At 47.3% G+C, this 25,305-nt stretch overlaps 1 protein-coding gene across 2 annotated transcripts in view; it reads right to left on the reverse strand.

Moving 5' to 3' along the window:
- Nucleotides 1-25,305, reverse strand: part of GMPS (guanosine monophosphate synthase) — a 591,203-nt gene that overhangs the window by 273,323 nt on the left and 292,575 nt on the right. The gene's annotated exons all lie outside the window — the stretch shown is intronic.

Here is a 25,305-nt window from a genome sequence, read left to right on the forward strand (position 1 = left end):
AATTAATTAAAGAACTGGAAGATGCTTTATTGAATAATTCGGCGATCGAGAATGCACAGTCACTACTAGCAAAATTGGAAAAAGAAAACGAAACCTTCAAAAAAAACACTGAAGATCAAAAACGCCAAAAACTTTCAAAGGACATATCGAATTTCTCCGAAAAAAAGACATATCCTTACCTGGATAAGGAATATTACAAAACCCCGTACAACACAGGAGCGTTAAAAACATACGGAGGTAGAAGCAGGAGACGGTTTCTAACATTCTCAGATCCATCGTCTTCCGGAAGCTCAAGTGATAACGAAACTAGCTCTAACGAAGCAAGTAATCAACAAAGAACAAATTACCAACCGGCTCCTTTTTTAGGCAGGGGCACCAATCGACCCAGAGGACGCCCTCGAGCGAACAGATGGCACAATGCTCGCTCCAACCAATACCAAGGAGAAATTACAACAAGAAGGAATGTTTACCGTTGGTAACCATGAAAAATAAAAACACAGAAGAAGTAAACGACTGTATTTACAATTTAACGGACTATGAGCTATCAATAAACGAAAAAACAGTTCTACAGAAGGGCCTTTCTTTCATCCCTACAGTAAGACCGGACTTGAACCAGACTAAACTGGAAATAATACAGCTGTTCCGTAAAATGCGGCTCAAAATCTTTTTCCAGGGCAGAATTGAGTTGACTGCACGAAATACCTCAGGCTTAAAAAATCCCTCTACCTTCTTTCCGAATACAACCAACATGCCAGTCGAATTGCTGTCCTTTGAAAAGAACGTCCTTAGAGACATAGATAAACTAAACAAGAAAAAAGTGTTCACAAAGTGGAATCTCACAAAGGTACAACAACAGGCACTGGACGATCTCGCCCAAAATAAGAACTTGATAATCAAGCCCGCAGACAAGGGTGGCGGGATTGTGATCTGGACCAGAGACAGCTATGAACAGGAAGTATTACGCCAACTATCCGATGAAAAATATTATCGGAAAACAAATGAAGACTGGAACCAGATAATAAAGACCAAAATCATGTCCGTTATAAGTAATGGAATAGAAGAAGGCTGGCTCTCCAAAAAGGAATCACAATTCCTGATTAACGAGAACCCCAGGACCCCGATCATGTATGTCCTTCCCAAAATACACAAGGACCCAAAGAAACCTCCAGGAAGACCAATAATCTCGGGCGTCAATTCCATCTTAGAGCGTCCAGCAAAATACGTGGATACGTTTCTCAAACCCCTTATTTTGGAGACCCCAAGCTACATCAAGGACACTATGCAAGCCATCAACATGCTTGAAGATCAACCCTTTGATGAAGAAAATGAGTTTCTAGTCACATTGGATATCGTGAGTCTTTACTCCAATATCCCACAACAAGACGGTTTGGAAGCCCTTGAAGTCTTTCTAGAAAAAAGACCAAGACCTCACATTGTACCAACTCTGGCAATACTAAAATTTGCGGAAATTTGTTTAAAACACAATTTTTTCAAATTTAATGATATTCAATACCTGCAAACCATGGGTACTGCTATGGGTTGTCCATTTGCGCCGGAAATGGCTATAATGTTCATGGCATTATTTGAAGAAAAGTGGATATACAACAACAATCCCCATGACGGACACATCAAAATGTGGCGTCGGTATATAGACGATGTGTTCATGCTCTGGAGAGGAAATATAGATCAACTACATTCTTTCTTGACATGGCTAAATGACAGAAACCAAAACATCCAATTCACCATGAATTCAAACAAAACAGAGATGAACTTTCTAGACATTATGGTGAAACACGAAGAAGGCCGTCTATATACCACACTATTCACGAAGAATACTGATAGAAACACCTTCTTAGAATTTTCAAGCTTCCATCAACGAAATCTACGAGAAAATCTACCATTCAGTCAATTCTTAAGGATAAGACGCAATTGCTCAAAAAAGGAAGACTATTTCAAAAATGCAACAGAACTCTTGGAAAAATTAAAAACCCGTAGCTATCCCAAAAAACTTTTAAAGAAAGCGATGAAAAGAGCCTGGTACACTCCACGAGAGTCTCTTCTCATCCCAAAGGACAAGCAGGACGACACTCCATTGGTCTGTGTTACTACTTTTTCAGGACGCACCAACGAAATACAAAAAATCATCCGAAAAAACTGGAATACAGTGAAAGACTTGCACCCGTTTAACCAAACTCCAATCTTTGCCTTGAAAAAAAACACAAGCATAAAAGAAAAACTAGTACGAGCAAATACCAACCTGCCAAAACCTGAAACAACCCTACGTACTCTGTGGTCTATGCCACCGATAAAAGGCCACAGAAAATGCGGGAACTGTACTTCATGTGAAAGTACCATTGAGGGTACTAAATTCATATATGGGATGAAATTCGTGAACCACGAAAACTTCACAAACTGCAACACCCATAATGTTGTATACTGCGTTGTGTGCCCATGCTCTTTAGCATATGTCGGAAAAACATCACAAGCCATAAAAAACAGGATCTCCCAACACAGGTCACGCATCAGATGCAGGACACCCAATGCACCCATGGTGTCACACTGTACCGAAAAAAATCATGGACCAGATGAAATTAAATGGACAGTATTACGACACATAAAAGGAAGTAACACAGATTCACGCCTGTCTAGGACAGAAGCCAGAATGATTATGTTACTGAACACAATGGACAATGGCCTTAACGAGATGACAGAACTCGGGAATATAATATAACCACCTTAAACGCAAGCTTTGCCTCCACCCATTTCTAAGATTATACCCTAACTCAACTCACGTTATTGTGAATAAAAAGGGGATAAGAGTCCAAATACTCTTCAAAAGGAGAACCAATTATTATAAGATCACAAGCCAGCAACACATATGCTTGGATTTTTCAAGAACCACTTGGGAGATGTAACCATGACGACAGTGAGGTCGGATAACAACACCAGCATCCATCCACTGCTGTCCGGATAACTTTATTGTTCCCTCTAAACTAAATTCAAATAAGACTTACGCCGATGTCAGCTCAACATACCGATTAACAAAAGAAATTGATATAAGCAAAGTCGACAGAAGACACGTATAAATGATGGGTCGCTTTGCGATACTTGGCTAAACAACGGAGCCATTTTACACGATGCTTTATTGTTTCATTAAAGGAAAAACATACTCTACCATGGTTACACGGACGCTAAAAACTCCCGCTGTCAAATGACGATAGACCAATGAAATCTCAAGTAACAAACCACGCAATGACGTTGCGACGTCACGCACCAGTCAAGTTACGAGGACGAACCAACCCAGGAAGCGCTGACGGCTCCACAGCAGCGAGAACGCGAGGACTACGAAGAACGAGACCGCGAGGATCACGAAGAGAGAAAAAGGAACTTTAAGCCTTCTCCCTCGAAGAAATCGTAAGTTGCTTTCAAAATAACGGAAACTACCGTTCACTTTAACTTCACGGCGGTGTCCAACATGGTGTAAATGAGTACTGACCCAGAGCCTACACCAAGTAATACTAACGCATGATGCAATATAAAAGTTAGAACCAGGAGCTAGGAAGCACGTTGTACAGCCACTACACAACCTCAAAAAAAACCCCTCTCCCCTTGAACACGGGTGCTAAAGCATGCAAATAAAGGAACAGAGGATTGTAAGAAAAACATCCTAAACATGACGATCTTTTTTCAGAAAACTTCAAACGGCTTTTTGGAATCCTTACAACAACATAAGAAATAACAACAAAGAAACGCACAGGCATCCTCCATCGATTTGGAAAACAGCCTGGTAGGTGCCCACTAACATCGAGGCAAATAGAGCATAAACCATACTAGCTTTTTGCCAAATGAAGCACTAATACAGACACATTTATGCTATTACAGGCCAAGAAAACAACACCGGTTTGAGCCACATGAGCTAAATAAGATTATAGGTACGTAACTTTGATCATGATCCATCAGATCTAGCATAAATTACACGATTGCACACCCTAAATAAGGTTCACTGTTATTTTTGCAGGAGACCGGCAAGATCACATGTCCATATCACAACAAAGCAAGCCCTGAAGAAGACCTTTCCACGACTTTGTAGGTCCATTTAAAGGTCGAAACGCGTAGGCTATATATAAAAACCAGCCTAGCAGAGATCCTGAAAAACTGGAACAGTGGAAACAACTCCCTTTTTGTTTTCCCTCCCCTAAATAAAAGGAACCTAATTAAGATAAGGTTACCCCTTGCCTGAACATCGCAAACTTTGTTACTGACTCTGCTCAGGACCAACAAAATCAAAATATCTTGAGGAATAATCAGCTTAAGGTCCCAAGGTTATAGAATATTGGACTTTTCTCTTATGAAAAACTAACGGTGTACAACTTAGCTACATAACGTCTTATTATTTGTTTTTTGTATATGTCTGTGTAAATAAATGTAAATATTATGTACAGGATACTTGTGTGAATAGCGAAAAAATATAGGAGCCTATTGTTGTAGAGTTTACCCTGTATATAGAAAATTGTGAAAATAAGCAAAATGATATTGGTTCTCTCAGCCAAATAAAAAGGACTGATGATCAAATATTTCTTGTAATTGATGGGTTCAGAGGTAAATATATGTTCATAATAGTCTATCGATTCTGGCCTCTGATACCCTTATTGAATCAATCCCCTATTTTTCATACTCTACAAAATGAGATGAGGCCTAGGCCTTTCTTCTTCTTTTGTAGTACCTATCTCTATGGTATTTTTTATTTACCAGGAACTCCCATCTCGACGACGCGAATGATACAAGCAATGGGAATCTATGAAAGTTCCAATACTGGAGTAACAGAACATTTCCATGCAAGGTGTATCTTTAAAATAGCGAAAAACTCATCTTCCTGCCTCAATTTCTGAATCTAACCATTTACCCCCAAAGACAACGGATCCAGCAGCATTGGTCCTCTCACTCCTTCATGAGGGTAATGCCATAACTATTATAGAGAACTCTTTACCTGTGCAGTCCTGCCCAGTGTCACAAATCATGTGTTAGAATAACACACTTTAGGAATTTTCCCATGTATAGCAAGTAACAAAAAACAAAACAAATACTCGCTTTGAGAAGGTCTGTCCAGGGCTTTGAGACTCTGGAGCCCACCCCAACTGATATGGGGGATGACAGGTGGATAACCACAAACAAACCGATCATCTCAAAGTGGTGTGTATGTTTTAAAGCTGGTCATTGATTCATGGACAACTTTCATGGCGTCTCCACTAGAATACTGCTGCATCCAATTTATGTGTCTCATGATGATTAGCAGAGGTCCAGGACACTATGGTGAGCTGCAATTTATGCTTCAGGGAGGCCTGTTAATGAGTGTCACAGTTAAGTGACTGACAACTGCCACTCTTGGGTACGACTGGGAAAATAAGAGAATTACAGAAAGGGTAAGAAGAGGGTTTAATACTAGGACTTTCCAGATGATTGTGAAAGATGGAGATTGTGCTCTAGGACATCCAATAAATTGCTTTCAGGCGCTAAAAGCGCTATAAACAAACTGACAAACACCAAAATCGGACAAGCTGTACCTCCTACATCACATAAGCAAAGAAATTCATACCTGGGCATAATATTATGTGGATATAGGTAATCCATTAACATCTACGAGAAAACCAATGTTCTCATTTCCACTTGGCAGCAAAGGCCTCCAGTTAGGGAAAACTTTAAGTTCATGTATTTTTCCAGTATGCCTATGTATTTATCATTTAAATTCAGCAAATGTTGTAATCATGTTTCTTCTGCAGCATACCTCTGCAAACTAGTGACTCATTTTAAATCGAAATAAGCAAAGTTGAACCTTTAAGTATCACAGAAGATGTCCAGCAAAGATCTAGGATTAGTATGACGAACAGGATTGCTTCAGTAACCACTATCTTCATCACATGATTGGTTCAGTAACCACTCATCTTCGGACACAACAATATCCAGTAATATCTACTAAAAGTGCAGTATGGCGCAATTAGGCAGTTTTGCCTTACAGAGAGAAACATCGTTTACGTTTATTAGAACACTAATTAGTAGACTGAATGTATAACCATTAAACATGCACTTCTCTATAGAAAGTGAACCAAACTGTCATAGTCCTATGGTCGGATTTCACAGGAAAGACATTTGAAAGCTGCTGTTGAGTTGCCCTACACACTTGAAAATGGTATATCCAACAGGAAAGACACGTACAACATTCCTTCCACATTTGCACACACATAAGGAACAAGTCTCACTTGTCTTTTCAAATGATATCCACAAAATCAGTCTCTGTACATGGGGACTCTGTGGCTCATGCGTAGCACAGAGATCTTGGTGCAACAATCATGAGGGCTTTTGTGATGAGCTAACTCATCACACTACTGTATTAAAGGAAGACAGTGGAGGCTGATGACTAAGGGAAGACAGTGGAGGCTGATGACTAGACCTGCCTAAATGTTTTAAGTGAGCATTTCTAATGAATATATGGTCATTGTGTAGTTTGATTTTGAAACACTGGAGACTCTGAGAGAGGAAATCCTTGGCTTAATATACCAAAGAGGAGATTAAAGTAACCTTGTGGCTAAACAAAGAAATCTCTGCAACTGCAGTAGGCAAGTATAATTCAAACCAAAGTGGGAAAATTAAAGGCTGTGCCAAAACACTTGTGTGTTTAGGGTTTAAGCACATTGTGTTTTTTGGAGAAAGAGGTTCTGTGGTAATTGGTACCAAAAAAATCAGAAGAAAAGGGGAATAGTTGAGAATTCCTCATTTCCCTTCTGAAATGTACACCTTTAATTCTGATCGATTTTATCCACACTCAGTGTGGGAGGGTATGCTCAGACGTGAGTCCCTTGCTCATTGCACCATCAGGATTCAGGCAAGCCGGGCCGATGAAGGCTGTGATGCCAGAAACCGGTCCCCGGAAGCTAGTTTCCTTCCCAGTATAAGAATTGGCTTGGCAGTTTGGTTTGCCCTGTTCCCATCATGCACTGGGACAGGTACAGACTAATTTGCATGTAGCCAGGTTCTGAGCTGGGATGGTGCAGTGAGCTAAAAAACGGTGATGGATTAAAACCATGATCTCTTGACTTGGTAAGAGTATTCTTCATCATTCAGAAACTCTGTCCATCACCACCCCCTTTTTCCCAAATCCACCTTTAATTCTGAAACATGGAAATATAGAACACTTTCCTAAAGTATAGATCAGATGCATCCGAAATTTCATTGTTGATGGGTTATGCTGGGAAATTCAATGAGCTCATGAATTCCAGTAGTGCAACTTTATTTTTATAATGAATTTAGATGCAGATTCCACACAAAGATGTCCCAATAGTAATCATTCGAAAAGAAGAAAAACAACCCACTTTGTAGATAGCAATGACTCATCTATAGCAAATAATGTGTACACACAATGAACACCCAAATTATTTGCATGTGTAGGAAAGTAGACTGCTTTCATGGTGACCCCCACTTTTTGTTGGTGGCATTATGTTTTTTGACTAGTGTGACTGGGATCCTGCTAATCAGGACCCCACTCACTGTGCTTCCTCCCAAATTGACCATGGTAAGTACTTCTGTACCTCCACAATTGGCTATTGGTCTACCATTGTAAGCCCCTAGTATATTGTACTAAGATACCCAGCACATAGGTACACAAGGGGTCTTCCATGGGCTGCAGCATGTATTGTGCCACCCATGAGAGACCACAAAGTGTGACTACAGGCCTGCCATTGCAGCCTGTGTGAGTTGGTGCTTGAACCTCTCATGACAGATACAAGTCTCCTTATCTCTGAGGTCACTGCACTTACAACCTATAAGTCACCCCTACGGCAGGGCTTTCAGGCCTGAAGGCAGGGGGCTTGGTTGTAAGTGTGAGGGTCCTGTAGGTGATATTCCATGCACTGGGGGCCTCCTACGGGAAGCCCCCAGTACTCCGGGTAACATCCTTTCAGGGTCTGCTAGCAAGCTAATGCTGCTGCGGACCCCAGACACGATTCTGCCCAGCTGCTGCTGAGCTGAGCTCGTGCAGGAGAAGGTAGGACAATACGTTTCATGCTACAGGGAGGTGTGACCACTGTGAGAAGTTGGCCTGGTATATGCTGCTCACTATTTCTAGTGATCACCTTGTACCATGCCAAGCAACCCTTATGGTGATGGTTGAAGTTAACCTTTGATAGACCAGCTATCCTAGTGGTAGCGTGGACAGTGCAGTCTGCAGGCTAAACTCTTGAGGGCATGTGAAGCCAGCTGTTTTACCATATGTAACCTCCTTGAATACCAAATGAAAGGACACTACACAGATATATATTCAAAATATATATGTATTTATTTACTAAAAGTATCCCCTATACTCTTTATGAGCACAGAAGCACATTCGTTAAAACAAGGCAATGTTTAAATATACAAAAGTTGCACAATTATGGATGGGCCCGGGTGGCCCGCTAAACCATATACTAAAATAGTGGTATAAGAACCACGTATAGAAAAGTAAGAAGGCCTAGGGCCTTGAGAATTGCTGGGACTACAAGGAGCTAACAGTAGTTAGTGACCAGGAGGCCCACAGGATGCTTGTGCAGTGTTGAAAGTTACACGCGTGCACCTATTGGATTCAATGGGTGCGCAAAAGTCACAAAGTTAAAGCAAAGGGAGTCTTCCGGATGGACCAGAACCTAACAACTGGAAACCTAGACACTAGAGATGTTTCTCTACACAGGAGCACCGGAGTGCCAGCGTTACCTCACCCACAGGAAGCAGGTGCATAGGTGTCAAAGTGCGTCGGATTTCGTCGTGCAGGTCTATGGAGCCTGAAGATGAAGATGCTGCAGGCGGCCAGGCGAGAAGAGTTCCGGTGGATCCAAGGGTGGATCTGAAGAGTAGAAGACCTGAAAGCAGAGGGGACACTGTTCAGAGTCATTAGCCAGTGACCAGCGTGGAAGCAGGAAGGAACCAGACGATGTCGGGTGCCAACAGGTGAAAAAGTGAAGCTGGTCTCTGCAGCCACGTGGAAGTGAAGATGTCGACAACGTCCAGGAGTCACTCACGAGCTGTCCCACGAAGGCTCTAGCTGATGGCGGTGTCGGCTTCTCGATGGGAGCAAACAGGCCTTGGCTAATACAAGCCACGCAGGAGTCGATGAAAGCTTGGTACTCTAACCAGCAAGGTCAGAGGGGCTGCTCCTTTTCACAGGAGCAAGGGCCAGTGTGGAGCAACCAGACCAGCAGTGTTGTTCGTAGATTTCGTCGCCAAGATGGCCACTAGCCAACGGGCCAGTAACCGGGATGACGCGTCGAGTGGCAAAAAGCATAAGGGCCCCACGCAGATCTCGTGAATGCTGCTCAGTGTTGGGGCTTCTCAGGGCCCTATGCACAACGATGAGGATGCCTCGGGTGCTGCGCAGTCAGCGTGTCGTGGACGTTTCAAGATGGCCGGTCCCACGTCTCTCGGTGCCCCCACGGGTCTCTTATTTGCAGGGACTGTGGATCGGGCTCTGGGCTCGGTCTCCGGCGGGAAGCGGCGGCAAAGCAGTCGTTGAGTTGCTGGATGGTGCCTGTGTTCACAGGGTGGTCACTCCTTGACCACAAAGGAGATTCTCTTCAGTCTTCTGTGCAGCAGAACGTCGAAGTCCAGTGATTCTTCTTCAAGTCGAGTTTCAGGATGATCTAAAGTCCTGGGACACAGCTCCTACTCTTATTCCAAATCTAGGGGCTGGATTACCTGCTAGGTCCCTCCTCTGGGTGGGACCAGGAAGGGGGGTGGTTACACCCCCTCTCCTTTGTTCAGTTTCGCGCCAGGGCTGGGGCTGGAGAGCCCCAGCTCCGGTTTGAACTGGCATATGCACAGGGACACCTTGTGTGCCCCAGGCATGTCTCAATCTATTCAGCCCTCCCTAACCCACTACACAAAATCATGTCTGGGGTGGTGCAAGCACCTCCCCTGACAGGAAACCCTTTGTCCAAACCTCCCAAGCTGGAAGGACTCCCAGCAGCAGGAGGGCAGACTTGTGTCCGTGGTGGCAGCATCCATTTTGTGATGCTGAGGCTCTGTCTAACTTTACCCGGGTTTCAGGTTAGGTACATGTTGTGTCCCTTTAGAAGGGTGGAATGCTACCCCCTTCGCCAGAATTGGCGAGGGGTAGTATTCCAAATCGTATGACACCTTACTCGACATGTTTTGATAAAGCCAAACCAGAGTTAGCATTTGACCGCGAGGTTCATAATGCACTTAAGAGTATATGGTATGGCAATATCATGGAAATAGCTAAAGGACGTTGTTCCGAAAGCTGCAGACAGGCTCAGCTCATGCCAGAGCACCATCTCACATGAAACCAAGCACTCTGCCTCCAGGATTGTGAAGGCCTGCCATAGGAGTGACTGATAGGTAACCATGTGTCCATATATGTTAGATATAGATATACTATATCTAAGTAAGAGGTGATTACACCAACTTACCCAGCTGAGTGATCAGCCAGTTGTGTCAAATAGTGAGGCCAGGCCAGGCCAGGGGTGGCATAATACATGCTGCAGCCCCTGGTAGGCCTTGGATACACCTATGCCCTGGGTACCTGGGATACACTGTTACAGGGTCCAATAAGGTGAATCAGTTCCAATTGGTAATGCACCTAGTGTGCATTGGCATTAATTTAGGGAGAGAACAACAGGGCTGTGGGTCTGATTAGCAGGCCCACAGCCACACGAAGTCATAAAATCAGTGAAGCAAAAGCAAAACTTTGGGGTGACCATAGGATAGCAGACCCTACTCTCCTACAACCACCTTCCAGAAGGACTTGTTTTATTGGGCTGTTGAGGGAAAGCTTGCCAGCACAACCAGACTTCTTTGACGGGCACATTTGGTGCCCTCCTTGAATACTCCAGTTTGAACCAGGTCAGGTAGCCCTGGGCTACCACTCAGGTGTAAAACTAGACAAAGGGCATGGGAGTATCCTCTCCTCTCTCCAGCTCCTCCTCTGGGAGGGACCCCCCGAGTCATCCTAACCCCCTTTCTAGGGTGTTTAAGGTCTTACCTGTGGGTCGCTCCTCAGATTCGTCGTGGGACAAGACTCAAGCCTGGAACCACGTCACTTTTCGACCATCTGGACACTTGGACTTCACCTGGAACTGTGACTGCATCAAGGAAGACTCCTGCTGCTCCTGGTCTCGCTGTTCTGCAAGACGTCTTAGTCTGTGCTTCTTCCAGGATTTAAAGACCTTTGGGCATCAAGGACACCTGAAGTAATTTCCTTTGGAGTGAAGGAGTCACTCCCCTGCATCTGCAGGCACTGAAACAAAGCTGACTGTTCTTCTGCTTCTGACTTCCCACGAACTTCGAAAGGCTCAGCAACACAGGTTGTGGTTCTGCAACTCCCTTGAGGCCGGACCTGTCCTCTCTGCAATTTTGAGGCCAGTATCCCTCGTTGGAATGCCTGGGACCAAACCCCTGTGTACCATGTCAACTTGCCGTTGCCAAGGCATTTTGGCTCTGCACTCCATAGATCTTCGTTCTACAAGAAGCGCCAGCTTCCAGCATCTCTTCCTGACAAGTACAGTCCTCACTGCATCCTCTGCACCGTGGGCCTTCCTTCTTGGTGACCTACTCGAGGTCCTTTTGCGACTCCTGTGCTTCCAGGCTGTGGGTCCTCTTGAGGGTCTTCTGCTCCAGTGGGCTCCCCCTGCTTGCTCGGGCCAGCTCTTACTCTCCTGCTTGTGGAGAGTCCCTTGGACCTTGATGGTCCCAGTGGTGTGCCTTCTTAGCTTTCCACGCCTGTTGCAGCTGCCGAGGCTCGTTTGTGCTCCAGCCGGACACATACCCCCTGGTTCTCGACTTCCGACGTGTGACAGCTCGTGCACGGCTCCAGGTCTTCCTCAGCGTCGCCTGGTCCTCACAGCTGCAGCGACAAGGTCACCCTCAACTCTTCAGAATTGTCCGTCATCAGTGGGCATTGCTCTTCCGTGCCTCCTGGTCACCTCCTAGTGGCATGGACACTGTCCCCTCTGCTTACAGGTTCTTCACTTTAAGAATCCACCCTTTGATTCCATGGGACTCTTGCACAGTCCTCCATTGTAGTCTACGCAGTTTCCAACGTCATTTCGCACCTATGCACCCAGCTTCCCTGGTGTAGGTATCCTGGTTCCTGAGGTATCCATGGGTGGGGTGACTCTCCAACCTTCTGTCTTCCACTGGGTTACTTCAGGGTCCACTTGGAGGGGGATCTTCTCCAAAACTGAAACCGTGACTTTCCCGTTGACTTCTATTGGACACGCAGTTGTGTTTCCACTATACACGCAGCCTTCGTGGGGTTCCTGGGTACTTACCTTGGGTGGTTCATTGTGTTCCCAGTTCCTCCGAGTCTCCTGGTCCAAGTCCCGACTTTGGTCGCAGTTCGCATTCCACTTTCTTAATATATGGTCTTGTCTCCCCCTGGAGACCAGGGACTACTGTATTTTGTGCTACTTACCTTATCGTAATTGAAGTGTTATTGCGTATTTGTGTTTAGATTTCCATGTAGGAGATATACCAATGTGTTCATGAGTGATGTGTAATAAATAGGCATATTTTATATATACACTGTGGTTCTTTTTCGTTTAACCTACACAACATGATAAAACAAGTTGCTTCACACTCCTTCAAGATAAGCCTGATGGCTGCTCTCTACGGTACCACTTTGAGAGCTTTCAAAAGGTTATCAAAAACCACTAAAATCACCATAAGGGTCTCCTGGATTAGTGCAAGGTGCTTCACTTAAAAAAGTGTACAGCATATGCTAAGCCAGCGTCCTACAGCATGTTTTTGTAAGTATTCAAATATCAACAATAAATATGCAAAATATGCAATTTATATAAAAAAGGTCTACAAATCAGTTATATAATGCTCTGTGAAGTGAGTGATCACAAACTGCGAGTGAAAAGAACAAAAACACAAAACAAAGCTCGAAACTGTTATCCAAACTGAAATGGCGGTAGACTTAGGCAGGCCCAATTAAGAAGTCACCCAAAACAGGACAAGTTACTGCAAACCCAATTTACAGTAGATTGTTGTAGGAATATGAATATGTAGCACCCAGCTCCTTTTACCCAATGTCTCCATCTCTAAGTTCCCTCTCAGAGTAAAGCATTAAAATCCTCTACCGTCCAAAATGGTGCAGAGCAGTCACGCACTGGATACCCCCTATCCTCCAGCTAAGTATTCTGGTACGATAACACTTCAGAATCACCACATGGTTTGATTTTATCATTGGAACCACTGAAGAAATGAAGCATAACATTTCCTTCACTAATTGAAATGAGACAAGCAAACTACTCTAATAATCCATCTAAGGAAAGAACAAAAGTTACTTACCTGTAATCTGTGGTTCTCCAGTATTGGTATCTTTCATAGATTCCCATGCCTGAATCATTCCCAGTCAGAGTGGTAGTCCCACGGTACATAAAAATAGCAATATACAAGCATATAGAAACCATATCATAGGTAACCTAGAACTAGGAAGTAAAGTAGCCAGAAATCAAAAGGAAAAAATCCTCCACTTACATGACTCATCCAAGTCATTATATATAGTCCAAGCTACAGCCAATCAGGCGACAGCACCCTCCAAAATGTTCTCAAGAGGCTCAGGCTCTCGGATTTTCTAGCACAAGTGTGATCCAGAGTGAAAAGAGCATTGAAGAGCCTCTGAGGGGAGGTGGTTGGGATGCATGTGAATCTATGAAAGATACCAACACTGGAGAACTTTTGTTCTCCAGTATTGGGGTATCTTTCATAGATTCACATGCCTGAATCAGAGTAGAGAGCAGTAACTCGAGAACAATACTAGTGAGATTATCATCACAACATAAGCATATGCATATCATAGGCAATATGTAAATCACAGATATAGATATTTCTATACATATATACACATATATAGATATATATATCTACGCATATATATACATAAACAATCATAGAAGATCTGTATGTCAGAAAAAAGAAAAGAGGAGGAGGGAAGAACAGAGGCTCACCTTATTTAAAAAGATTACGGAGAACCGCCTATCCCACAGACGTGTCGGCATCGCTGGCAGTTTCCAGACAGTAGTGCTTGGTAAAGGTGTGCCTGCTGGACCACGTAGCAGCTCTGCAGATTTGATGAAGAAGCACACCAGCAAAGAGAGCAGTAGAGGAAGAGATTGCTCTAATAGAATGTGCTCTCGGAGTCGTTTGTAATGGTCTGCCTGCATGCTGATGATAGAAACAAATAGCAGCAGAAATCCAACGAGCAATGGACTGTTTGGGTATTGGGTGTCCTGTATGCATCTTTTCATAAGCTATAAATAGCTGATCAGATTTCCGTATTGAAGATGTCCTCTGTAAATAGAATTTTAGACACCTCTTGACATCAAGAGTATGCAAAGCCCTTTCCGCAGGTGATTGAGGATTAGGAAAGAAAGTCTTTAAAATGACCAGTTCGCTGAGATGGAAGTCCGAAGGTACTTTAGGCATAAAGAACAAGTTACTTACCTTCGGTAACGATGTGTCTGTAAGAAACATTAGTTAGTTAGATTCCTCACCTTAGAATATCCCCAGGAGTCAGGCTGGATCCGGAAAGATTTTTCGTCAGCAATACCCCTTGTGCGTCGCTAGGCGTCTACTGCAGCTCCGCGTCCGTCGTCGCCGTCGTGCGCCGGAATGATGTCGACAGACTACTTAGACGCCGCCCTCGCGCGCTGATGTCCGTTCTTGTACATAGCTTTCCGCGCCAGGAACGCAGAGCAATGCAAGAGACCGACACTGGTGCCAAAAAATTCTAGGGCCCTGGAAGGGATAACCTCAACCCTAGATATTGGTTCGCAGAACGGGGCAGATGGGTGGGTCGGTGAGTAATCTAACTAACTAATGTTTCCTACAGATACATCGTTACCGAAGGTAAGTAATTTGTTCATCTGAAAGAAACACGTTAGTTAGATTCCTCACCTTAGAATAGATACGCCAGCAATACCGACCCCGGTGGTGGGTCTGCAAACCAAGATCACACCAGAAAGTCCTGGAGAACAGAACGGCCAAAGAAGCAGTCTCTTCGGACTTGGCTGTCCAGGCAATAATGCTGGGCAAACGTGTGCAGCGAGGCCCACGTTGCTGCCTGACAGATGTCCTGCAAGAGGACTCCCCGACCCAGGGCAGTCGTCGCCGCCGTGGCCTGAGTGGAATGGACCCTCAGCCCTACAGGAGGTTCCTTTTTAGCTAAGGAGTAACAAGCTTTGATGCACAAAACGACCCACCGAGTCATGGTCCGCTTGTGCACCGCCCGCCCCTTCTTAGCGCCCACGTAGCCAACGAACAGTTGGTCGTCCACCCGGAACTGTTTTGTGCGGTCCAGATAGGAGGAGAGCGCACGTTTTGGGTCCAGACGGTGGAGCCTCTCTTCCTCTTTCGAGGGATGCGGAGGCGGAAAGAAGGTGGGCAGCGTAACAGACTGTCCGATGTGAAAGGCAGTCACAACCTTAGGAAGGAAGGAAGGACGAGTGTGGAGCAAAACCTTGTCTGGATGGATAGAAAGGAAAGCAGGCTTAGAAGAGAGAGCCTGGAGCTCACTCACCCTTCTAGCAGAGGTGATGGCTACCAGGAAAGCAGTCTTAAGCGTCAGACGAAGAGGACAATTATGAAGTGGCTCAAAGGGAGCACACATCAGATATGTCAAAACAAGATTCAAATCCCACTGAGGCATTACGAAAGGGACAGGAGGAAACATGCGAGTAATGCCCTTAAAGAATCGAGAAACAACATGAGATTTGAAAAGAGAAGGCTGATCAGGGAGCCGGAGGAGGGCAGAGATAGCAGAAAGATGACCTTTATGAGTGCCCAGAGCAGAGCCCTGCTGGGCCAATGAAAGAAGGAAGAGAAGAACCTCAGAAAGAGGGGCGGAAAGGGGATCCACAGCCTTTCCTGGGCACCATGCCACAAATTTGTTCCACCTGCAGGCGTATACCGTTTTAGTGGAGGGATGCCTGGCTGCCATTATCACATCGCAGACTTCAGGAGGCAAGTCAAATGGCAACAACTGTCGCTGCTCAATCTCCATGCATGGAGGTGGAGACTGGACAGGTTCGGGTGGAGGACCGTCCCCTGCTGCTGCGACAGAAGGTCCTCCTGAAGATGCAGTCGTATAGGGGGATCGATTGACAGACTGAGTAGCTCGGGATACTAGTACCTTCGTGCCCAATCCGGAGCCACCAAGATGATTTGGGCCCAGTCGCGCCTGATCTTCTTCAGCACTCTGGGCAGAAGTGGTATAGGCGGAAAGGCGTACAACAGACCGCAACTCCACTCGCGGCGAAAAGTGTCTCCGAGCGAGTGCCGCCTTGGAAACTCCCAACGCGCAGAACTGCTGACATTGCGCGTTCTCTTCGGTGGCGAATAGATCTAACCAAGGCTCTCCCCACTGCCGAAAGAGGCCTTGCGCCACGTCCGAGTTCAGACGCCATTTGTGATCCATCATGCACCGGCGGCTGAGTTAGTCTGCTCTGGCGTTCAGAGAGCCCGCCAGATGGTGAACCACCAGGGTGATGCCCTGATGTTCCAGCCATGTCCAGAGGCGCAGAGCCTCCTGATAAAGGGTCCACTGAAACTTCAGGTCTCACTGCAGAGCCCGCATTAGCCACCTGGTGTGATGCACTAACAGGATGCAGGAGGCCATCAGACCCAGAAGCCGCAGCACCAACCTGCCTGAAACCCGGGATAGAGGCTGAAAGATGGGAATCAGAGCCTGAATATCCCGGATCCGCTGGTCTGGAGGTTAAGCCCGGAACTGCGCAGAGTCCAGAACCGCCCCGATGAAAAGGAGCTTCTGGGAGGGACTCCGATGCGACTTCGGCACGTTGATGGAGAACCCCAGCCAATGCAGGAGGTCGGCCGTAGTCTGGAGGTGGGAGACGGCTTGCTGGGGCGAGCCCGCCTTCAACAGCCATTCGTCGAGATAGGGGAAGACTGGAACCCCTGATCTGCGCAGATGAGCTGCGACCACTGCCATCACTTTCGTGAACACTCGAGGGGCACTGGTGAGGCCAAAGGGGAGCACAGTAAACTGAAAATGCTCCTGACCCACCGTGAACCGCAGGTAATGCCGGTGAGCCGGCAGGACGGGGATGTGAAAATAAGCGTCCTGCAAGTCCAACGCTACCATCCAGACTCCAGGGTCTAGGGCAGCCAGAACCTGAGCTAAGGTGTGTATCTTGAAGTTCTCCTTCCGGAGGAAGGCGTTGACGCTCCTGAGGTTCAAGATAGGGCGTAGGCCCCCTGTGCCCTTCTTAGGAACCAGAAAGTAGTGGGAATAACAACCACGCCCTACTTCTGGACCAGGAACGCGCTCAACGGCCCCTTTGGCCAAGAGGGACGCAACTTCCTCCCGTAGAAGATTCAAGTGATCTCCCGACATGCGGTGGCACTGCGGTGGCATGGCTGGAGGGGTCGTCTCGAAGGGGAGGGAGTAGCCCCTTCGGACGATTTGCAGCACCCACCTGTACGAAGTGATGGAACGCCAGTGGAGCAGGTGATGGCGAACTCTGCCACCCACTGGCGTGGAATGGGCCTGAAAGCACGGACTAGGAAGGCTTTGAGGTGGATGTGGATGGACCGGCACATTGACCCCCCTGTACCACCCAGCGGAATCTGCGACCGCGTGGAGGATGGTTCTGCAGCCTGTGGCTAGGCGGACGTGAGGGGGCGCCCCTTCCTTGGCCACGAAAGGGGCGAAAAGTGGTAGTTTGCGGGCGCGGGCCGAGAGACTCAAGGCCTTAGCCCTGGAGTCCTTAAAGCGCTCCAGCGCACTGTCCGCTTTGTCGCCAAAGAGGCGATCGCCATCAAAGGGCGTATCCATGAGGGTGCTCTGGACGTTCCCGGAGAAAGACGTGGACCGCAACCAGGTGTGACGACGAAGCGCCACCGTGGACGACATTGCCCTGCCAAGCGAGTCCGTTGTGTTCAAACCACATCGGATGGCATATCGCGCTGCGTCCCGCCCATCGGCAAGAGCCTGAGCGAGCCGTGTCCGGGCCTCCTCCGGGCACAGGGGCAGCACGTCCTCCACCGTATCCCACAGAGAGTGGGAGTAACGGTCCAAGAGACAAGCGATGTTAATCGACCGCAGCCCTAAACTAAGGGAGGAGAACAGCTTTTTGCCAAACTGCTCCAGTCTCTTGGATTCCCGATCCGGGGAGCGGACGGGAAGGTCTGGCAAGTAGAGGCCTGTATAACCAGGCTCTCATGGGTGGGGTGTTGGGACAGAAAACTGGGGTCGCCCGGTGCAAGGCGGTGGCGTCGGGCCACGTTCCGATCCACAGGAGGTACTGTGGAGGGCTTGGACCAGGTGCCCTTGAGAACATCCATCAGTGCTTCGCTAAACGGCAGCAGAGGCTCCGAGGAGCTTGCTGGCGGTTAGAGCACTTCAGTGAGGAGGTTACTCCTCACGGCCACAGTAGGTAGCTCCAGCACGAGGGCTTCGGCCGCCTTACGCAACGCCACAGAAAAGGTAGCACCTTCCTCCGAAGCCACGGTCGGATGAGAGATGAAGCCAGTGTCAGGGGAGGTGTCAAGGCCACTGGCATCCCCCAGCTCATCTGCCGTGTGATAACTGGCCCTGGCGGGCCAGAGGGTCATCAGACCCCTCCCAGTCGCCACCATCATCCGATTCCTGATAAACAGGGGGAATGATCGGAGCCAGACGGAAGATGAAATGGTCACCCATCGGCGTCGGACGCGGCGCTGCACCGGCGCCGGTTCCGGACCGGGGCTGAACCGGGGAACGGCGTCGTCCGGAGACGGCGCCGGGGGCGGAACCGGTGTCGATGCCGGCGGAGGAGGCGTCATGAGGTCGGCCGGCATCGACTGAGATCCAGGCCTGGATCCCACGGGGACCTGCGGCGTCGGGACCGAAGTCGACGACGGCGCCGGAGCCGCCGGCTCGCTAGGCCTCCCAGTCGAGCCCACGGGGCCCGAAGGCGCGCCGGCAGGCATAGACAGTGGAGCCAGGCTCCTCATGGCCGAGAGGAAGGCACTGATCTCCGCCGGAGTCGCGTCAGTCCCAGGGACCGGCGGGTATGGAGACGGACGCGGCTCCGGGGTGGTACCACCCGGACCCTCGACCGAGTCGCACGACCGGCGAGGGAGTCCTTAGAGCGATGTCGTCTCTTGGACTTCTTACTATGCTTCGACTTACCCGAAGACTTGGAACCCGACAAGCGGTGGTGGTGGCTGCGACTACGTGACTGGTCCTTCGACCTCCTCCTGGACCGGGAACGGCGCGGAGCAGAGTGTCGGAGCTCGAGACGCTTGCGGGACCGCTCCAGTCTAGCCTTCGAGGTCAAGGCCCGGCAGTCGAGGCACGACTCCGCGTCGTGGTCGACTCCAAGGCACCGGCAATGGTGGTCCGTTACCGACATCAGTCCGTTACAGGAGTCACAGGCTTTAAAACCAGGCATCCTACCGGCACCAGTTCGAGTCGACGAGTAGACAAAAAAAAAGTCCAAAATGTTTTAGTCAAAAAGTGACTAAAGGGGTAAGCTCTTCCCGGATCGGCACTGTTTGGCGCGGAAAAAAGAAGAACTGACGTCAGCGCGCGAGGGTGGCGTCTAAGTACTCAGACGACGTCATTCCGGTGCACAACGCAGACGATGGACGCGGAGCCGCAGACGACGCCTAGCGACGCGCAAGGGGTATTGCGGACGAAAAATCGTTACGGGTCCAGCCTGACGCCTGGGGATATTCTAAGGTGAGGAATCTAACGTGTTTCTTTCAGATAATGAGGTTAGTGCGTAGCACTACCGAGTCCTTGGTGAATTGAAGGAAAGGCGGTTTAATAGTGAAGGCTTGAATATCACTGACCCGCCTAGCTGATGTGAGAGCCAACAGCAGAGACACTTTCCATGAATGAAACTTCAAATCTGTCCTATGAATAGGTTCAAAGGGGTGTCGCTTGAGTTGTGAGAGCACAACGTTAAGATGCCAGGATGGAGGTGGACGGCGGATGGGAGGAAACATGCGAAACAATCCTTAGAAGAACTGCTTAATGACCCTAGAGGAGAAAAGGGAGTTGGAACCATCCTGCCGGAATCTTGAAATAGCCGCTAAGAATACTTTAAGAGTAGAATGGGAAAGGCCTGATCCTACCAAATGTAAAAATAAAGGCAAAATTTGTTCCGGTTTTGCATGGATTGGATGAATGTTGGCGGCTTGATACCACAGTCAAAATCGTTACCATTTGAGCCTGTACGTCTTTATTGTGGAAGGCGCTCTAGCATTGGCCAAGACTTCCCTATAGTCCGAAGGAATGTTTAAGTGAGCGAATTCAAGGTGTTCAGGCGCCAGGCCGCTAAGCGCAGAGATGCAAGATCCAGGTGGCAGATCTGTCCGTTCTGAATGGATCGAAGGTTCGGTATTGGTTGCAACTGAATAGGATCGCATTCGGAGAGCAGGAGAAGTTCGGTGAACCAGAACCGGCGAGGCCACCTGGGAGCTATGAGTATTAGGCGACAAGGCTCCTCCTTCATTTTCCGGAGAACCCTGGGAACCAACGGTATCGGTGGAAAAGCGTAGGCATAAATCCGCGACCAATTCATCAAAAACACATTCCCGCACGATCCTTTGTGGGGCAGCCAGCTTGCGAAGAATGGGCATTTGCGTTTCTGACTGGTCGCGAACAAGTCTAGATCAGGTCGACACCACTTCTGAAAAAGACGATCCAAAGTTGGTTGATGGAGCTCCCATCGTGATTGGAAACTGTCGACCTGCTGAGGGAATCCGTGAGGACGTTGGAAACTCTCGGGACATGGACTGCTGTCAGACTTATCCAATGTCAGATCACCCAATCCCAAATTTGCTGGACTTGCTGAGACAGTAAAACGGATCTTGTCCTTCCTTGTTTGTTCAAGTAGTGCATACTTGCCGTGTTGTCCGTTCGGATGAACACAGATGCTCCAAGAATGATGGTGCGAAAAGACTTTAGGGCCAGGAAGATAGCTAGCAACTAAGAGGTTAATATGCCAAGTCCGTTGTTGAGCATCCCATTTGCCGCGGATGGTGAGTCTTTGCAGGTGCGCTCCCCATTCTTCGAGGGAGGCGTCCGTGGTGATGACGAAACTTGGAGCTTCCACTAGAAATGAGCAGCCTGCTGTCACGTTCTTTTTGAAAGTCCACCAGCGTAAAGCTTCCAGAATCCGAGAATTGATGTGAATGTGATCTTCGAAGGATCCCGAATCCTATAACCACTGTTTGTTGAGCTCCTCTTGCAGAGGTCTCATCTTGAGACAGCTGTTGGGGACCAGGGGAATGCAGGATGAAAGCATTCCCAGAAGTGACTTGAACTGTCGGACTGAAACGCACCTTCTTGATCGCAACAGTTGGACAAGTTTGCAAAGTTTGAGTTGCCTTTCGTTTGAGACAAAGGCTTGTGTCAGCAGAGTGTCTATGGTGGCTCCCAAAAACGTTCTCCTTTGTGATGGGCAAAGGTGAGACTTGGCGAAATTGACAGAGAGGCCCAGAGAGTGGAAAAGAGACAGACATCTCTGAGTATGGGCGTTTGCGATTGTGAAAGAATTCGCCTTGCTAAGGCAATCGTCTAAATAAGGAAAGATGTGAATTCCCTCCAGTCGAAGGTGTGCTGCCACCGGTGCTAAGACCTTGGTAAAGACATGGGGCGCGGAACGTAGTCCAAAAGGAAGGACTTTGAACTGTAAGTCCCTGCCAGCCACTCTGAAACTCAAGAACTTTCGGTGTAAGGGGAGAATTGGTACATGAAAATAAGTGTCTTGGAGGTCGAGGGTGGTCATGTAATGCCCTGCAGTGAGGAGTTGAAGGATTTCTTTAAGAGTCAGCATCTGGAAGGATAACTTTTTAAAATATTTGTTGAGTGAGCGAAGATCTAAAATGGGGTGCCATTCTCCCGATTTCTTTTTTATTTGAAAAAATCTGGAATAGAAACCAGTTCCTCTTTGTAACTGAGGAACTACTTTGATCGCTCCTTTTCGTAACATCAAATTTATTTGAGGAAAAAGCTCTGTGAGGTGAGCTGGAGGTGGTCCTTTGGGAGGAGAATTCGGAGGAAGTTTTACAAATTCTAGAACATAGACTCTGGCCACAATGTCCAAGACCCATTTGTCTGTTGTTATAGCTGACCAGTTTGAGTAAAAACGGGAGATTCTTCCTCCAACTTTTAAAGGGGTAAGCGGTAGAGTAGGTGGCAGGAGTCACTGCTTCTTAGACCTATCACGTCCGCGGTAGGAAGAATTTCTTATGTTTTGTGAATAAGAGGTAGTTGGTTGTTGCCTGAAGGATTGTTGACGCTGAGAAGAGTAACGTTGGTTGCTCTGATAGGACTGGTATAGTCTTTGCTGATTATAGCTTCCTTGACCAGAGAAGGATCCACGGCCTCTAACGCCACGAAAAGGCTGTTTCCAAAATATAAGAGTACCAAGAGATCTTGCTGTCTCGGTGTCCTTTTTAATGGCCTGGAGGGCCTCGTCAACATGCTGACCAAAAAGAGACTCGCCATCAAAAGGCATATCAATTATTTTAGCCTAAACCTCCTGGTGAAATGATGTAGCTTTTAGCCAGCCCTGTCGCCGCAGGACTTCGGCACCTGCCAGTTGTTGAAAAGCAACATCCACAGCCGAAACAATCTCAGCCGAGATTCGTTCCCCCTCCTGAAGAATTTTGAGCGCCTCAGACTTAGAGGGCTCAGGCAACATGTCTATGTAGGGAGAAATGTCCGACCACATCTGTCTATCATATCGACCTAAGATAATCAGTGAATTAGCTGCACGAACGGTCGTTGCTGCCATGGTTGAAACTTTCTTCCCAATAGCGCCCAGACGTCTCCCATCCCGATCAGGAGGAGCTGACAGCGGAGAGGAGGGATTTCGCGCTCGTCGATGGGCTGCTTGGGCGATAAAGGAATCTGCCTTTGGCTGACCCAACAGACATGCTGCCGAATTGTCTGGTGCCTTCTATTTCTTCTCGAGGCGGGGCAAGACCAGAGGAATAGAAGCAGGAGCTTTCATAACCTTTAGTCCTTCCTGCCAAATAAAGTCAATAATAGGAATCAACCGTATTTGTTTCCTCGGTTGATCTTTAAAATCGTAAAGGAAACAATCATCTTTCTTTGTTTCCATAGGAAGGAGGAACCGTCGTGTTGCCCTCTCCATGAGAAGATGAAAGCCACCGATGTCAACTGGAGAAGAGTCAACCGGAGCAAGAGTAGATGGAGACAGAGTTTGTATCTGGTAGTCGTCCCATTCAGTAAGGAGTGATCGGTCATCCAGTTCTCCCTCCCTATCGTCATCCGTGGTGTGAGCGTCCTGAGAGTGATGCGAAGGTACCGGAGAATGTGGTCTGGGTGACCTCAATGCTGATGAAGATTGAGGAACAGGTGTAGAAGGTATAGAAGAAGCCGATTCAGATGGAGGGAAACTGCGATAATCGTCCAACATGTATTGCAGATTATTTAGAAGAGCCAAAGGCATTTGGGTCGTAGCAATTGGATCTGGAGCTGAAGGAACAGTCTCCTGGCAGAAATCATCTTCTTGATCCACATCTTGATATTTAATGAAGAGCTCAGAAGGGCTCCTGGCAGTACGAAACCTATCACCCTCATCCGATTCTTCATCATCCTCTTCACAATCCAGCAACTGCTCAGGTAACACAAGAGGAACCTTAGAAGGGGAGGTGTGAATTGGAGAGAGAACCACCAAGGAAGCTCCACGTTTTTGTAGCAAAGAAGGCGTTGCTGTTGACTAAGTCAACTGTGTAGACAGTGGCGTAGACAAAGACCAAACCTGAAGAGCCGTGCATGAAGACAGTTGTTGCGTCGACGAGGTAGTCGTCGACGAGGCCGACGACGAAGTGATAGTCGACGAGACAACCCTCGACGACGAGGCAGCAGACGACGAGGCAGCCGTCGATGAGACTCTTAATTTTCGTAGTCAAAGGAACGTCGGCGGTAGATCTCACCTCCTTCAACGGGACTGGCTTCACGGAGATTGATACCAGCATCGACGGCGATGATGCCGACATTATCATCTGCGGCTTCGGCGACGAGAAAGTAGCAGTCGACGTTGCGCCGACAGTAGGCTTCGTCGACGAGGGACCCCGTTTCTGAGGTAAATCTCTATCAGAAACTTGTTTTGAAGCCTGAGACTTCATAGTCTTTCTCGGGGGCGTAGAAGGAAGAGTTTTACTCTTAGAAGGTGGAGGAGCCTTTTTTGAAGTAGAAGGCAGCTCAGCACTCTTTGAAGTGTGCTGTTTTTTCGACACCTTAGCCCCAGGAGAAGATAAATCTGTGTCAGCTGTCCTCTTCCTAGAGGAGGTAGTCTTGACAGAGGCAATACTCCCAACTTCAGATAAGGGATTGTCCTGATCTTTAATGTTCTGTAGCCACAGAAGTAGACACCCTTCTCTGTCCCTCAGAGTCTTTTGTGGGAAACTTCTGCAGATCTTGCAGTCTCTCACCTGGTGGTCAGGATTCAAGCAGTAAATGCACTTCTTGTGAGGATCTTCTGAAAACAGCCGGAGCTTCCCACAAGATTCACAAGTTTGAAAGAGATTTCTTTGAAGAAGACATCATAACATGGAGAAATTCCGGAAGAAACCAGAGAAATACTGAGCAGAGCTCAGGGAGACTCCCTTCACACGACTTGCGGTAGAAAATCTGAGAGCCTGAGCCTCTGAGGAGAACATTCTGGAGGGTGCTGTCGCCTGATTGGCTGTAGTTCGGACTATACATAATGACTTGGATGAGTCATTAAAGTGGAGGATTTTTTCCTTTTGATTTCAGGCTACTTTACTTCCTGGTTCTAGGTTACCTATGATATGGTTTCTATATGCATGTATATTGCTATTTTTATTTACCGTGGGACTCCCACTCCGACGACGGGGGAATGATTCAGGCATGTGAATCTATGAAAGATACGCCAATACTGGAGAAGAGGCCTGTGCTGGGAGAGTGTTAGTTATACGGTTATACCTCCAAATCCTCTTTGCTGTACATTGTGAACAAATAAAACAAGTTGTTCAAGATAAGATTAACCTTCCATAAAGACATTTTTCAGGAATCGGACTTCACAAAAATATCACATATCAAATAGGTTTCAAAAAGCTTAATAATCCAAGCACTTCATGTAAGCCTAGAAACTATTCACAATCCAGTCCAATCTAAAGAGAACACAATAGGATTATAGACAAAATAGATAAGCTAACCAAGCTCAAGACAGTTGGTACATAATTCAATTACCAAATACTGAAAATAAGTAATTTTGTTCAGAGATTGTTTACTGTAAGTACAAGGAGGATATA

The sequence above is a fragment of the Triturus cristatus genome, chromosome 11, assembly GCF_964204655.1.
Source record: "Triturus cristatus chromosome 11, aTriCri1.1, whole genome shotgun sequence".
Classification (NCBI taxonomy): Eukaryota; Metazoa; Chordata; class Amphibia; order Caudata; family Salamandridae; genus Triturus; species Triturus cristatus.